The sequence below is a fragment of the Vulpes vulpes genome, chromosome 14 (assembly GCF_048418805.1).
Source record: "Vulpes vulpes isolate BD-2025 chromosome 14, VulVul3, whole genome shotgun sequence".
NCBI lineage: Eukaryota > Metazoa > Chordata > Mammalia > Carnivora > Canidae > Vulpes > Vulpes vulpes.
The window spans coordinates 73,864,083-73,877,771 of NC_132793.1; the positions used below are offsets into that span (position 1 = coordinate 73,864,083).

The following is a 13,689-nucleotide window of genomic DNA, read 5'->3' on the forward strand; positions in this document are numbered from 1 at the left end:
CCTCTCCCCCTTCTGCTCCTGCTCTCTCTAAAATAAGTAAATCTTTAAGAAAAAGAGAAAATGTAAATCAGATCGTTACCCTTCTGCTTTAATCCCTTTCATAGTTTCCCATTGTTCTTTTTTTCCTTTTTTAAAAGATTTTATTTTAGAGAGGAGGGGAAGGGCAGAGGCGGAATTGTAGCATCTCAGACTCCCTGGGGAGCTTGCGGGGGGGGGGGGGGGGGTGCGCTAATCCCACTGCCCTGACCTCGGCCTGAGTCAAAATCAAGAGTCAGATGTTTAAGCAGCTGAGCCACCCAGGCACCCCTCCCATTATTCATAAGATAGACCTCAAACTCCTTAACTTGGTATTAAAAACCTCTCTTCTTCACTAGTCTCATTCTGCACCATCTCCCCTTCTTTGACCAGGACACTTCCCTCATTTTCTCAAATACTGCATATCTCCTGCTATCTCCAGGCCTTTATAAAGGATGCTGTTGTCTTTGCACGGCACTCTTTTTCTTCTTTCGGTGAAGGCATTTACCTTTAAAGGCTGTTCACGTTTTATTCCTAAATAAGCTTTCCCATACCCCTGCCCTGCCATGCACGTTAGACCAGTTCCCTGTTGTACACTCATGGTGGTCTTTACATAAAGCAGTTTTCAGATTAGTAATTACAGAATGAATTGTGTAATAAGTTGTTTATTGTATTCCCATTGCCTGGTGTATATATATAGTTGATACTCCATATGTTTTTGTTAACTTGAGTAAGAAGTAAGTGCACTGCAGTGCTGGTTGAAGCAAACTAGTAAGTGACCTGATTTTCTTTAGGAGGAAAGATTAAAGTCAATACTGTAGGAATAATTGGATTTGGTATGGTGAATATCACAGATATCCTAGGTCTTACTATGGTGGGGGAAGTTTTAAAAGATAAAAAATTCCTCCAGCTCTTGAAGAGCTAGAGCTTCCTAAAAGATTAACCACTTCATGCCATGTTCTCAACAGGCTGGCTTCAGGTTCTAAGCACAAACTTAGTGACATTTCATAGAGGTTTTCTTCTGTGGAAGCCAGGTACTTGCACATAACCTATACCACTAGAGGGTGTATTCAACTAAAACTTGTCTTTGTAGTACTACATTGAATTTTAAATTGTAGAAAGTTGTCCATTTCCTGGCAGTGAAGGAACATGATCTCAGATTGGTTTTTTGGAAGTACATCAGGTGAAGATTAGTAGTTGAGTAAGTAAGTCACGGAAATCCTGTGGAATTCAGAAGAAACTATTACTGTTAACCTACTAATGACAGCTAACTTTCACTGAACATCTTATAGGCACCTAGCACCTAGGTGTGCTGAATGCTTTGCCTTCATTGCTTACTTCCCCCAGTACCCTGAGAGGTAGATACTATGTTTTCTCCGTTTTACAATGATGAAACAAGCTCAGAAAGCTGATGTAACTTACCCAATGTCGCACATCTAGTAAGAGGTAGAGTTAAGCTTTGAAAGAAGACCTCAGTTCAAAGGTGTGGGTGCTACTACCTTAAAATACTGCAGGGCATTGTTTTCCTGCTCGAACCCATTTTGAGACTAAGTTACCCTTGCCTACATGAGACTTTATTTTCTTGGTATGTATTGGCTTTTACAGTTGAAGGGATTATCTTTTTATTAAATTTTAGCCATTGAGATATTATTGAAATACTACAAAACAGTATTATCCAGAGGATAAATATATATATTTTTAAGAGCAAGCAAGCGAGAGGGTGAGGAGACGAGGACGGGGATGGCCACAGCCAGAGCCAGAGAGGGAGAATCTCAAGTCCATTCCTTGCTCAGCCCAGAGCCCAGTGCGGCTGTTGAGATCATGGCCTGAGCCGTACTTGAGTGTCAGACACTTAACTGACTGAACCACCCAGGTGTCCCTCCACTGGGTGAATGTTAAGTGAGGAGCTTAAGTTTTGGTTATGAAGGGCCAAAGTACCTCATTTTTAGAAAATTGTCTAGTGTATTCATACAAAAAAGGATATGAAACAGAAAATAATTATAAAACACATTCATGTGAATACTACCAAGTTTAAGAAGCTGACCATTGCCAGATATTGATTTAAATTTTATCAGTGTAATTTTTACACGGGCAGTACATTTTTATGTTTCAAATAGTTATGATAGAAGTTTTCTGTAAACTGTCTTTCATCCTGATAATTTGAAATTCTGGGCAAAATATAAAAAACAACTATGTGAGGGTTCTGAAAAAGCAAGTAAATGCAGACCCTTAAGAAGGGGAGTTAAAATCTGAAGAAGCAGCTAGCACATGGGTGAGTGTCTGTGTGCTGAGAGTGGGTCACAGTCCCAAAGTGCATGAGCAGCTAAAACTGAAAGAAAGCTTGTACTCATTTTTCTGGCTGGAAGAACCAGAGGAAAAAAGCACTTAACACCCATACCTGGAAAGTGAAGGGGAATCCTGAAAGGAAGAGTCCATAAAAAGGATGCTTCTGTATGTGAAGTCTCGAGCTAGCTCATGACCCCAAATGCACAAGACAAACTCAGAGGCTTAAAGAAAGGAACTGAGATTTGAATGCCCACCCACAAAAAATGAGACAAATCCTGTAACACAAGTCTAAACAAGTTCATTGCCTACTAAAATGGTTTTTTTCATAAAGGATTAAAACAATTCAGAATATATACAAAATAACATGTCCAGGATAAAAATCCAGAATGTAAACTCACTACTGGTTCAGTGGTACTTTGAATTCTGGTCTTCTTCCATAATTTGCCTGCTACTGTTTTATTTTTTTCAAGTCCTCAAAATGACCAGTAGCTGCTGCAGGACTAGGAGTGTCCAAGACGCAGCCCTCAGGGAGCTGGCCTTCTAGCTGAGTCTTAACACTAGTGTGAGCAGATTCAAAACAAGCTGTTTAACTGTAGAGTATTTGAAGTGAAGGATGGCAAATCTAGAAAGGATGGCTGCAATCAGATTTTGCCAGTTGAAGGTTTTTTTTTTTTTTTAAGATTTTATTTATTTATTCATGAGAGACAGAGGCAGAGACATAGGCAGAGGAAGAAGCATGCTCTCTAGGGGGAGCCTGATGTGGGACTCCATCCCCAGAAGGGGATCACACACCCAGAGCCAAAGGCAGATGCTCAACAGCTGAGCCACCCAGGCGTCCCCAGTTGAAGTATTTTTTAATAACAGATCAAAGGGTTTCCATTTTATCCCGTAGAGCTTACGCAATGAAGAACTATACATAATTTTCTAGATTATGCAGTAGATATCATAAGATCTAGAGAAGAGAGTTATGTACTGAAGCATGTACCTGATGGATGCTTACTGAACTTTTTTGGAATATACAGAAAATAAGAGGGACAGGAAAATAATTGATGACCCTGTTGCTGGAAATAAAAATGAGATCTATGCCAGTGACATTTCTAATAGCTTCTCAAAAATCTATCAATCTTTTAAGGTGCTTTAGAACTCTTACAATAAGGCCAATGGGTAAGAAATTAAGAGTCCCTTTTTAATTCTTTCAGCATCATTTTACAAATACTCTAATGAATATGAATTACATTTAGAATTTTTATTAGAGTTTTAAAAGATGTTTTAAATTTGATTTAATTAACAGTGTATTATTAGTTTCAGATGTAGAATTTAGTGGTTCATTAGTTGCACATCACACCCAGTGATCATTATCAAGTGCCCTTAATGACTATCACCCAGTTACCCCATCACCTCCCTCCCTTCCTTCGACACCCTCCCTCCCCACCCCAACCCTCAGTTTGTTTCCTAGAGTTGAGTCTCTTATGGTTGGTCTCCCTCTCTGTTTTCGTCTATTTTGCTAAAGAGTTTTTAAATCCATGAGTTTTGAGACTGCTCATGAGAATTTCCAAATATACAGATTTATAGAAATACATACCTTTAAAAAATCTTATTTTACAGGTCAGTAAAGTATCAGAGAAGTGATTGCCACATTACTAGTGATAGTTTTATTACCTGACATGCACATGGAGATGGCCAGGTGTTTTTATTTCTTCATTGGCAGTGTTGGTTTTCTCAGTAACAAGTTATAAGCAGTACTGCTTAATTTCAGAAGTAAAAAAAAATGGTATCTGAAGTGTTTAACAGGAGAAACGCATTAGTGGAAGTTGCTTGAGGTCGCTTAACAATAAGGAATAGGAGTAATAGGACATCAGTATTCTCCCCTGAAAAAGTTGAAATCTTTTTCATATTCTGTTTAAACATGAGTAAGAATAGCGTTGCGAATATTAATCACAAAAGGGAGGTGGCCCTCTGACTCTAACTCTCTTCTGGTGTATCTCTCAAGTTCGAGTTCCTAATCATTCTTTTTAGTGGTTACAGTGTCAAGAGCTTCAAATGAATACTTAAACCTAAATTGCGTATAAGTGGTAAGATTTCCAAGCTCTCTTCTCTGAAGGGAGTACTTACTCTGCTTCTCCTCTTATGTCTGAGGAAGTGTTACCTGATTTGGGCCCTAGATGGTCCCTTCAAAGGGAGCAGTGGGAAGTCTATATATGGAATTCTTTATATATGGAATTCTTTAAAATGGGGTAGGTGAGGAGAAAGCATTTTTTGATATCGACTGTATGCCAGTACCTTCTTAAATGTCAGATAGGTAAAAATGACAGAATTCTTGGCTCTCAATAACCAAAAACGTGTGTGGGTAAGATGCAGCCTGGTAAACCACTGGTAAGACAGTAATTAAGAAATTACTCTGGTAGTAAAGACTACAGAAATCTTTACTAGAATGAATAAGAATGAATCTAAATTCATTCTTCCTGGGAGATCTTAGAAAACTTTACAGTAGACTGTGTTGCAGACAACTGGAGAGGGAGGTTAGGGAGGTGATGGGGAGGAGTCAATAAAAAAGAAATAATCATTATTCCAGTAAGCTGAAAGGCTTTGTGTAAATGAGGTGTGTGCACAGAGGGAGAGAAGAACTTAAGGTAATACTTTATAAAGGATGAAAATGAACATAACCAAGTGACCAAAATGTATAGTACAGATTTAGTAACCACCGTAAGAAATCTACCTATAATTCTCTGGGTAAAAAATTAATGAACGGCTTTGGGTGAACTCCTTTAAGAGAGTCACATAGTAGGAAAAAACTAACCATCCAAAAGGTTTGTTATAGGAAATAAATGGCCATGGAAAAAGAGAGATCCCACAAATATTTTAGGAAATATTTATAGACGAGGAAAATGTATAAAATCATATTGTACATATCCCGGAAGATGTGAACATATGATGGTGAGCTCTGTTAAGACGGACTGGGCACAGTCCATACCCCCAGAAAAACACTTATGCCCACAATACCCCAAGGAATAAATGGAGGGCAAATGTGGAATTGTGTCAAGCTGTGCCCAAGGCAACTCAATATGGAAATCACTAGCAAGCTTTCAAATAGAACATTAGTTACCTTGGGTATATGTTGCTTTTAGATATCTAAACAATGTGTATTGAAGCAGGAGAGCAAACCAGATAGTGGAACTTCTCTTAAACTAGCTTGCACACTCTTCAGTCTGCAAGTATTGCTGCTTTTCTTGTATTGGGTATTTGTTTTACAAACATATTTAGGATGGTGGTGATGGTTATAGAGCACTGAAAGTGTGCTTAGTGCCATATAACTGTACACTTAAAATGGTTAGAATGGTAAATTTTATGTATGTTTTACTACAACTTAAAAAAGTAGGGCAGCCCCGGTGGCTCAGCGGTTTGGCGCCACCTTCCGCCCGGGGTGTGATCCCGGAGACCCGGGATTGAGTCCCACGTCAGGCTCCCTGCATGGAGCCTGCTTCTTCCTCTGCCTGTGTCTCTGCCTCTCTCTTTCTCTCTCTCTCTCTTTCTCTGTGTCTCTCAGGAAATATCAGAAAAACTGATATTTAACCTTTAACAGTACTTTCATCTTCTCTTGAAGTTCATTTTTACATCTTTTATTTACAATTCTAAGGAGCTGTTCTTAAATTTAAGAATCAAGTTGTTACCTGTGTATAATTTCCCTTTCTTATAAAGAAAAATCAGTTACCAATTTGAATTTAGAAAGTGCTCTTCTTGGAGAACAAAGCATTGACCCCTTCCCCTCTGTTACACATTTTATGCTCTCAAGCTTCCCGAATAGTTATGAATGGTAGTACTCATTACATACTAATACTCATGAACAGTGATAGTCATTTACACTTGGGGGAAAACTAAGATATGGAGAGAGTAACATTAAATCTGTCAAAACTGGATCCAGGATTTGAAATGTTTGGTCCCTTTCCTGTGCTCAGAGATATGGCCATGTCACCTTCCTGTGGTTGCCTAACAATTCTTTCTGTTATTTCTCAGGTTCATACTAAATATTAATACCTAGAAAATATTATCTGTCCTTCTCAGTTTCATATTTCTTCTGAATCTCATAATGAAGCCCTATTTGGAGGTGGTTGGACTCTTTCCCCATCCCCAACCACCCTTCCCTGCCACATACTCATGACGAATATATTTCTAGAAAAGAGGAAAAACAGGCTAGAAAGGTGATAGCAGCTTGAAAGAGCAAAAAATATCTCATCAGTATAATGAGAAACGGGATCTGAGAGAGAACAATTATTTAGTGTATTAAAATACAGGATGGCAAAAGACAAATTGATCTGTTTTAAACTAAAGTGTTAGACCATTTAAGTGAATGTTAAACTGTGCCAGGGAGTTTGTTGAATATAATGTGTTACTTAAACTTTTAGTAACAAACTTTTTAGCTGTTTACAAGAGAGAAATGTCATAGCACTGTCAACCAAATTGTTGTGAAATGAATAAAGTGCATAGAAGACTTTAAAACCAACCCTGTTTTACTCATTAAAGTCTCCTAGTGCTTCATTAATTTTAATGGTATAATCTGGTTCTGATTGAAGTGCACCGGAATGTAGTTAGTGCCTCATCAGTACTGATGAGTTCCCAATGATTCAGGCCATGATGGCAAATTACATATCTGTCTGTCTACTCCATGCATGTTTGCCCATGTCTTCAGAAGCACAGCTTTTGCATTCCAGGAACCCAGTGTTTTCTTTTTTGACCTCGTGTATATCATGCAAAAGAGATTTCTGTTTTCAGAGCTGCTTTTATACAAGTGAGTTCTGTGCAAACAAAGATTTTGTGGAGATACCAAAATATAACATTTCTGTCCCTTATCTTCAGATTCAATATATAGATAGCCTGTATGAGTCAAAAGCATTTTTGAAAAGTAGTCTGATGTATATGTTAAAAAGTAAATGACAGGATCCCTGGGTGGCTCAGCAGTTTAGTACCTGCCTTTGGCCCAGGGCATTATCCTGAAGTCCTGGGATCAAGTCCTTCATCAGGCTCCCTGCATGGAGCCTGCTTCTCCCCCTGCCTGTGTCTCTGCCTCTCTCTCCCCCCGCCTCATGAATAAATAAAATCTTTTTTTAAAAAAAAGTAAATGACAGAATCAGTTCACTGCATTTCCACTGTAACTCTAAGATTCATAAAACTAAAAATTTTAATAGTTTATATAAACTTATATAATTTTTCTAAATTTTTATTTATTTATGATAGGCACACAGTGAGAGAGAGAGGCAGAGACACAGGCAGAGGGAGAAGCAGGCTCCACGCAGGGAGCCCGATGTGGGACTCGATCCCGGGTCTCCAGGATCACGCCCTGGGCTGCAGGCGGCGCTAAACCGCTGCGCCACCGGGGCTTCCCAAATTTTATATTTTTAAATTCAAATATAATTAGCATACAGTGTTACATTAATTTCAAGTATGCAATATAATGATTCAGCAATTCTATCCATTACTCAGTGCTCATCATAAGTATACTCTTAATCCCCTTTACCTATTTCACCTGTTTCCCTCCCCTCCCTACCCCACCCACCTTCCTTCTGGCAACCACTGGTTCTCAATAATAAGAGTCTGGTTTCATGTTTCTTTTTTCTGTTCCTTGAACTCCACTTGTGAGTGAAATCATATGGTATTTGTCTTTCTCTGACCGATTTCACTTTGCATTATACCCTCTAGATTCATCCATGTTGCAAATGACAAGATTGCATTCTTTTTTTATGGTTGAGTGATATTCCATTGTGGTGTGTATGTGTACGCCATATCCTCTTAAATCCTGCTTTTACAATTCCATAATTCTATCTCTCAAACTGATTTACTCATTGTCAAACATAATTTATTCTTACAGAAAGAACAGATAATTGTGGTGCACCTCTTTAATCTTTGAGGTATTTTTTTTATCTGGTATGAGTATTTTCGTAGCACTAGGATAAGTGACTCAGTGAACGTATGGGCTCAAAGCAAGAGGTCAAACAATTTAACCCCTTCCTTACCTTAGGACAGAACAGGAACACTTAGCTGTTCCTAGCAACTGGATATGGCTCTCTTTGACAATGTGAAGGCATGTCCACCAGATGGGACCTCTCATTTTTCTCGTTTCCATGATAACCATTTCCCTTCTTTTCACACAGGTTTGTTTTTTTTTTTGTTTTTGTTTTTTTTGTTGTTGTTGTTGTTTTTTTTTTTTTTTTTTTTTTTTTTTTACAGAAAGGATAAAATTAGTTGATTTGGCTTTCTTTCCTGAATCATTTGATTGTAGATTCACAGTTCTTTCATTTGGTCTTCCAGATGACTAATCATCATTATGTGTAGATTTTTCTAGTTTAATTCTCAGACAGTAATTTATTTACCTTTCTTTCTTGAGGTTTTTGAGGATCCCTCATATATGCATCATTTCTTAATAAAATTATAAGCCCCTGTAAAGATCTCTCTACATATATAAGAAAAATAAATTTGGTTGACCCTTAAGTAGTGTGGGTTTGGACCACATGGATATGTGCGGTCCATATATATGTGGATTTTTTTTGGTAAAGTACTATATTCCTTAATGATTTTATTTTTAGTTTCATTATGTATGCATAATACATATAAAATATGAATATAGGTCAGTTGAATATGCTATCAGCCTATCAGTTAAGTTTTGGGGAGTCAAAAGTTTTTTTGGTTTTTTTTTTTTTTTTGGAGTCAAAAGTTTTATGTGGACTTTTGACTGTGTAGGGGATTAGCACCCTTAACCCTCACATTGTGCAAGGGTCAGCTGTATTTTTAATGTTAAAAGATGGTATTTCATTTCTACCATGATTATTGAGTTAAATACAGTAGATAGCAGCACCTGGGTAGCTTAGTGGTTGAGCATCTGCCTTTAGCTCAGGTTGTGATTCGGGGTCCCGGGATTGAGTCCCACAGCAGGCTCCCCACAGGGAGCCTGCTTCTCCCTCTCCCTTGTCTCTGCCTCTCTCTCTCTCTCTCTCTCTCTCTCTCTCTCTCTGTATCTCTCATAATAAATAAGATCTTTTTTAAAAATATAGTAGATATTCCATAATTTATACCAAAGTTTTCCTCTATTAAACGTAATAGCTATACATCTCACATTAAAAAATTAGTCTTTATTCCATTTTAAATTTTAAAAAGCTGTTCTAAAATACTTTTGACATTCAGAAAGGAATATGAGGTTTTTGTCTGGGGACCAGCAGGTGAGAAGGGGAAATCATCATTGTGAAAGGGATAATCCTGATAGGAGATATAGAGCTGCTTTTTACACAATGGGATAGGAGAAATAGGTGTGGAACCCAGGTGATCCACTTGGACACCTGGTATTTCCTTGTATTGTAACAATGTAAAACAACCCCAGCCCAAGAAGGATGTAATTGCCAAGGCCTTAGAACTAAAGGTCTTGCTCACAACAGAAGGTAAGGCGCCAAGGTGATAGTTTGAAATGAGGGAAATTTAGAAAGGATGATGGAAGAGGCTAAAGAGAAATACCAGTTGCAACAATGGATATTTAGTTCATACCACTACCCTCCCCTCTTTTCTGAGATCTTTCTTAGAAGGGAGATCCATAGAAGCCACAGAAAGCTTCTCCTAGAAGTCCATATGATGCAAAGAGTGTATATATAAATCCACTAAGAAAACTTAAAAATTCTAAATAGGAATTCATCTAATAAGTTTAAAATACATGAGCCCAAAATGACAGAACTTTTTAAAGAGGAAATAAACAAATACATGACATTCCTTTCTCCGTATGACATAGGACAAGTTGACAAAGTATCAAGAAGAACCCAAAGGCCTTAAACAAGATTATCAACTGTATCTGGATCTGCCAGGAAGCAGGTGCCATGGCAGGATTGAACATTCAAGTGCTATTTATAGGAGGGAGCAGGAGAAGGGAGATACGTTCAAAACATGATACTGAACAAGAAAGGAGAAAAGTCCCAGGCTACAATACAGGTCCAGGAAAGTTTCACACAAGCCCACGGGGGGCATCTTCCTGCCTCTTAGAAGAGGCTTGCGTGTCCTAAGGCAGGAATGGGCCTTGCTCGCTTATGAACTGAAATCAGAGTACAGGAAGCCTGGAGTCAGTATGAACATGATGATTGATCCAGAGGGGTTGTACCTGGAGTTGTCAATATGTCCCCTGCAAGAGAAGATCTCGGTGATATATTTTCATGATCACTACCATTTACTCTTTGCATCATATGATCTCTCTTGACTTATTGTATTTTTAAAAATTTTAATTCCAGCAGAGTTAACATACGTGTTACATTCCTTTCTGGTGTACAGTGTACTGATTGAAGAATCCTATACATTACTCAGTGCTCATCACAATAAGTGTACTCTTAAACCCCTTCACCTATTTCATCCATCCTCCACACCACCACCCCTCTGGTGAACATAAGTTTGTTCATAAGTTTGTTCTCATGAGAATGTTTCTTGGTTGTTTGTTTCTTTGCTGTGTCTTTTAAATTCCAAATATGAGTGAAATCCTACAAAATTTATCTTTCTCTGACTGCTTTCACTTAGTGTTATACTATTAGATCTATCCATATTGTAGCAAGATTTTATTCTTTCTTATGGCTGAGTAATAGTCCATCGTCTCTGTGTGTACCACATCTTTATCCCTTCCTCTATTAATGGACACTTGGACTGCTTTCCTAATTTGGCTATTAATAGTAAATAAAGCTACAGCAAACATGGGTGCATATATCTTTTCAAATTACTGTTTTTGTGTTCTTTATATTTTTTGGAATTTAAACCTTTATCAGGATTTACACCTTTATTATTAGCAAATATCTTCTCCCATTCATTAGGTTGTCTTTTAGTTTTGTTGACTGTTTCTTTGCTCTGTAGAGGCTTTTTATTTTTATGTAGTCCCAATAGTTTCTTTTTGCTATTGTTTGCCTTGTCTCAGGAGTCAGGCCTAGAAAATGTTGCTACAGCCAATGTCAGAGAAACTGCCTGTGCTTTCTTTTAGGATTTTTATGACTTCAGGTCTCACATTTAGAATCCTTAGTTCGAGTTTATTTTTGTGTATGATATAAGAAAGTGGTCCACTTTCATTCTTTTGCATATAATTGTCCCAACACCATATGTTGAAGAGACTTTTTCCCATTCCTTGTTCTTGCATATAAATTTCCCAACACCATTTGTTGAAGAGACTTTTTCCCATTCCTTGTTCTTGCCTCCTTAGTCAAAGAATAATTGGCCATATAATTATGGGTTTATTTCTGGGCTCTCTATTCTGTTCCATGGATCTATGTGTCTATTTTTGTGCCAGCACCATACTGTTTTTGATTACTGCAGCTTTATAGTTTATCTTGAAATCTGGGATTATAATACTTGCAATTTTGTTCTTCTTTTTCAAGATTGCTTTGGCCATTTGAGTTTTTTTAATGGTTCCATACAAATTTCAGGATTTAGGATTGTTCAAGTTCTGTGGAAAATGCTGTTAGTATTTTGATAAGGATTGAATTAAATGTGTAGATTTCCTCATGTAGCATAGACTTTTAACAATATTTGTTCTTCCAACCCATGAACATAGGGTTTTTTTCCATTTCTTTGTGTCATCCTCAATTTCTTTCATCAGTGTTTTATAGTTTTCAGAGTACAGGTCTTTAACTTCCTTGGTTAAGTTTATTTCTAGGTATTATTTGGGGGACAATTGTAAATAGGATTGTTTTCTTAATCTCTCTTCCATTTCATTATTAGTGTATAGAAATGCAATGGATTTCTGTATATTGATTTTGTATACTGCAACCTTACTGCATTCATTTATCAATTCTAGTAGTTTTTTGTGTGCATGTGCAGTATTTAGGGTTTTCTCTGTATACTATGGCATCTACATGTTGTAATGGTTTTAGTTCTTCACTAACGATTTGGATGTATTTTATTTCTTTTCTTTGACTACTATGGCTAGAACTTCCAGTACTATGTTGAATAAAAGTGGTGAAAGTGGACATCCTTGTCTTATTCCTGATCTTAAGGGAAAGAGCTCTCAGGTTTTCATCATTGTGTATGATGTTAGCCGTGGGTTTTTCAGATATGGCTTTTTATTATCGTGAGGTATGTTCCCACTAAACTTACTTTATTGAGGGTTTTTTTGTTTTGTTTTTTTAGATTTTATTTATTTATCAATGAGAGATACACAGAGAGAGAGGCAGGCTCCCTGCAGGGAGCCTAATGCGGGACTCGATCCCTGGACTCCAGGATCATGCCCCGGGCCAAAGGCAGGCACTAAGCTGCTGAGCCACCCAGGGATCCATCCCTTATTGAGGGTTTTTATTTTGAACGGAAGTTGTACTTTGTCAAATGCTTTTTCCGTATTGAAATACTCATACAGTTTTTATCTTTTCTTGATGTGATATATCATGTTGATTAATTTGAAAATATTGAACCACCTTTGCATCTCAGAAATAAATCCCACTTGATCTTGGTCAGTGATTTTTTTGATGTATTGTTGGATTCAGTTTGCTGTTATTTTGTTGATTTTTGGACATCTATGTTCATCAGAAGTACTGTTGTGTAGTTCTCTTATAGTGTCTTTATCTGGTTTTGATATCAGAGTAATGCTGGCCTCAGAAGGAATTTGGAAGCTTTCCTTTCTCTTCTCCTTTTTGAAATAATTTGAGAAGAAAGAAACTGTTTTTAAATGTTTGGTAGAATTTACTTGTGAAGCCACCTGATCCTGGACTCTTTTTTTGTTGGGAGTTTTTTGATCACTGATTCAATTTCATTAATTGGTCTGTTCAAATTTTCTATTTCTTCCTCATTCAGTTTTTGGAGGTTATAGATTTCTGGGAACTTACCCATTTCTTCTAGGTTGTCCAATTTGTGGGCATATAATTTCTCATAAATTCTCTTGTATCTCTTTGGTGTTGATATTTCTCTTTCAATTCTGATTTTGAGTCCTTTTTTTTTTTTTTTTTTAAAGAGTCTGTCTAAAGGTGTATCATTTCTGTTGATCCTTTCAAGGAACCAGCTCCTGGTTTCATTGTTAGGTTTTTTTTTTTTTTTAAGATTCTATTTCACTTATTTTTGCTCCAATCTTTATGATTTCCTTCCTTCTACTGCTTTTGGGTTTTCTTACCCAAAGAAAAAAAAGAATAGTTTTTGGTGCATCCCCAAAATTTTGGACCATTGTGTTTCGTTTCCTTTTTTTTTTTTTTTTTTAAGATTTTATTTATTTATTCATGAAAGAGAGAGAGGCAGAGACACAGGCAGAGGGAGAAGCAGGATCCTTGCAGGGAGCCTGAGGTGGGACTTGGTCCCGGGTCTCCAGGATCAGGCCCTGAACTGAAGGGGGCGCTAAACCACTGAGCCACCTGGGCTACCCGCAGCTTTCCTTTCACTTCCATTTGAATGATAAGTGCTTTTCCATTC

General features: G+C 37.4%; 1 protein-coding gene across 1 annotated transcript in view; it reads left to right on the forward strand.

Moving 5' to 3' along the window:
- Positions 1–13,689, forward strand: part of LOC140595267 (uncharacterized) — a 47,194-nt gene that overhangs the window by 3,003 nt on the left and 30,502 nt on the right. The window lies entirely within an intron of this gene.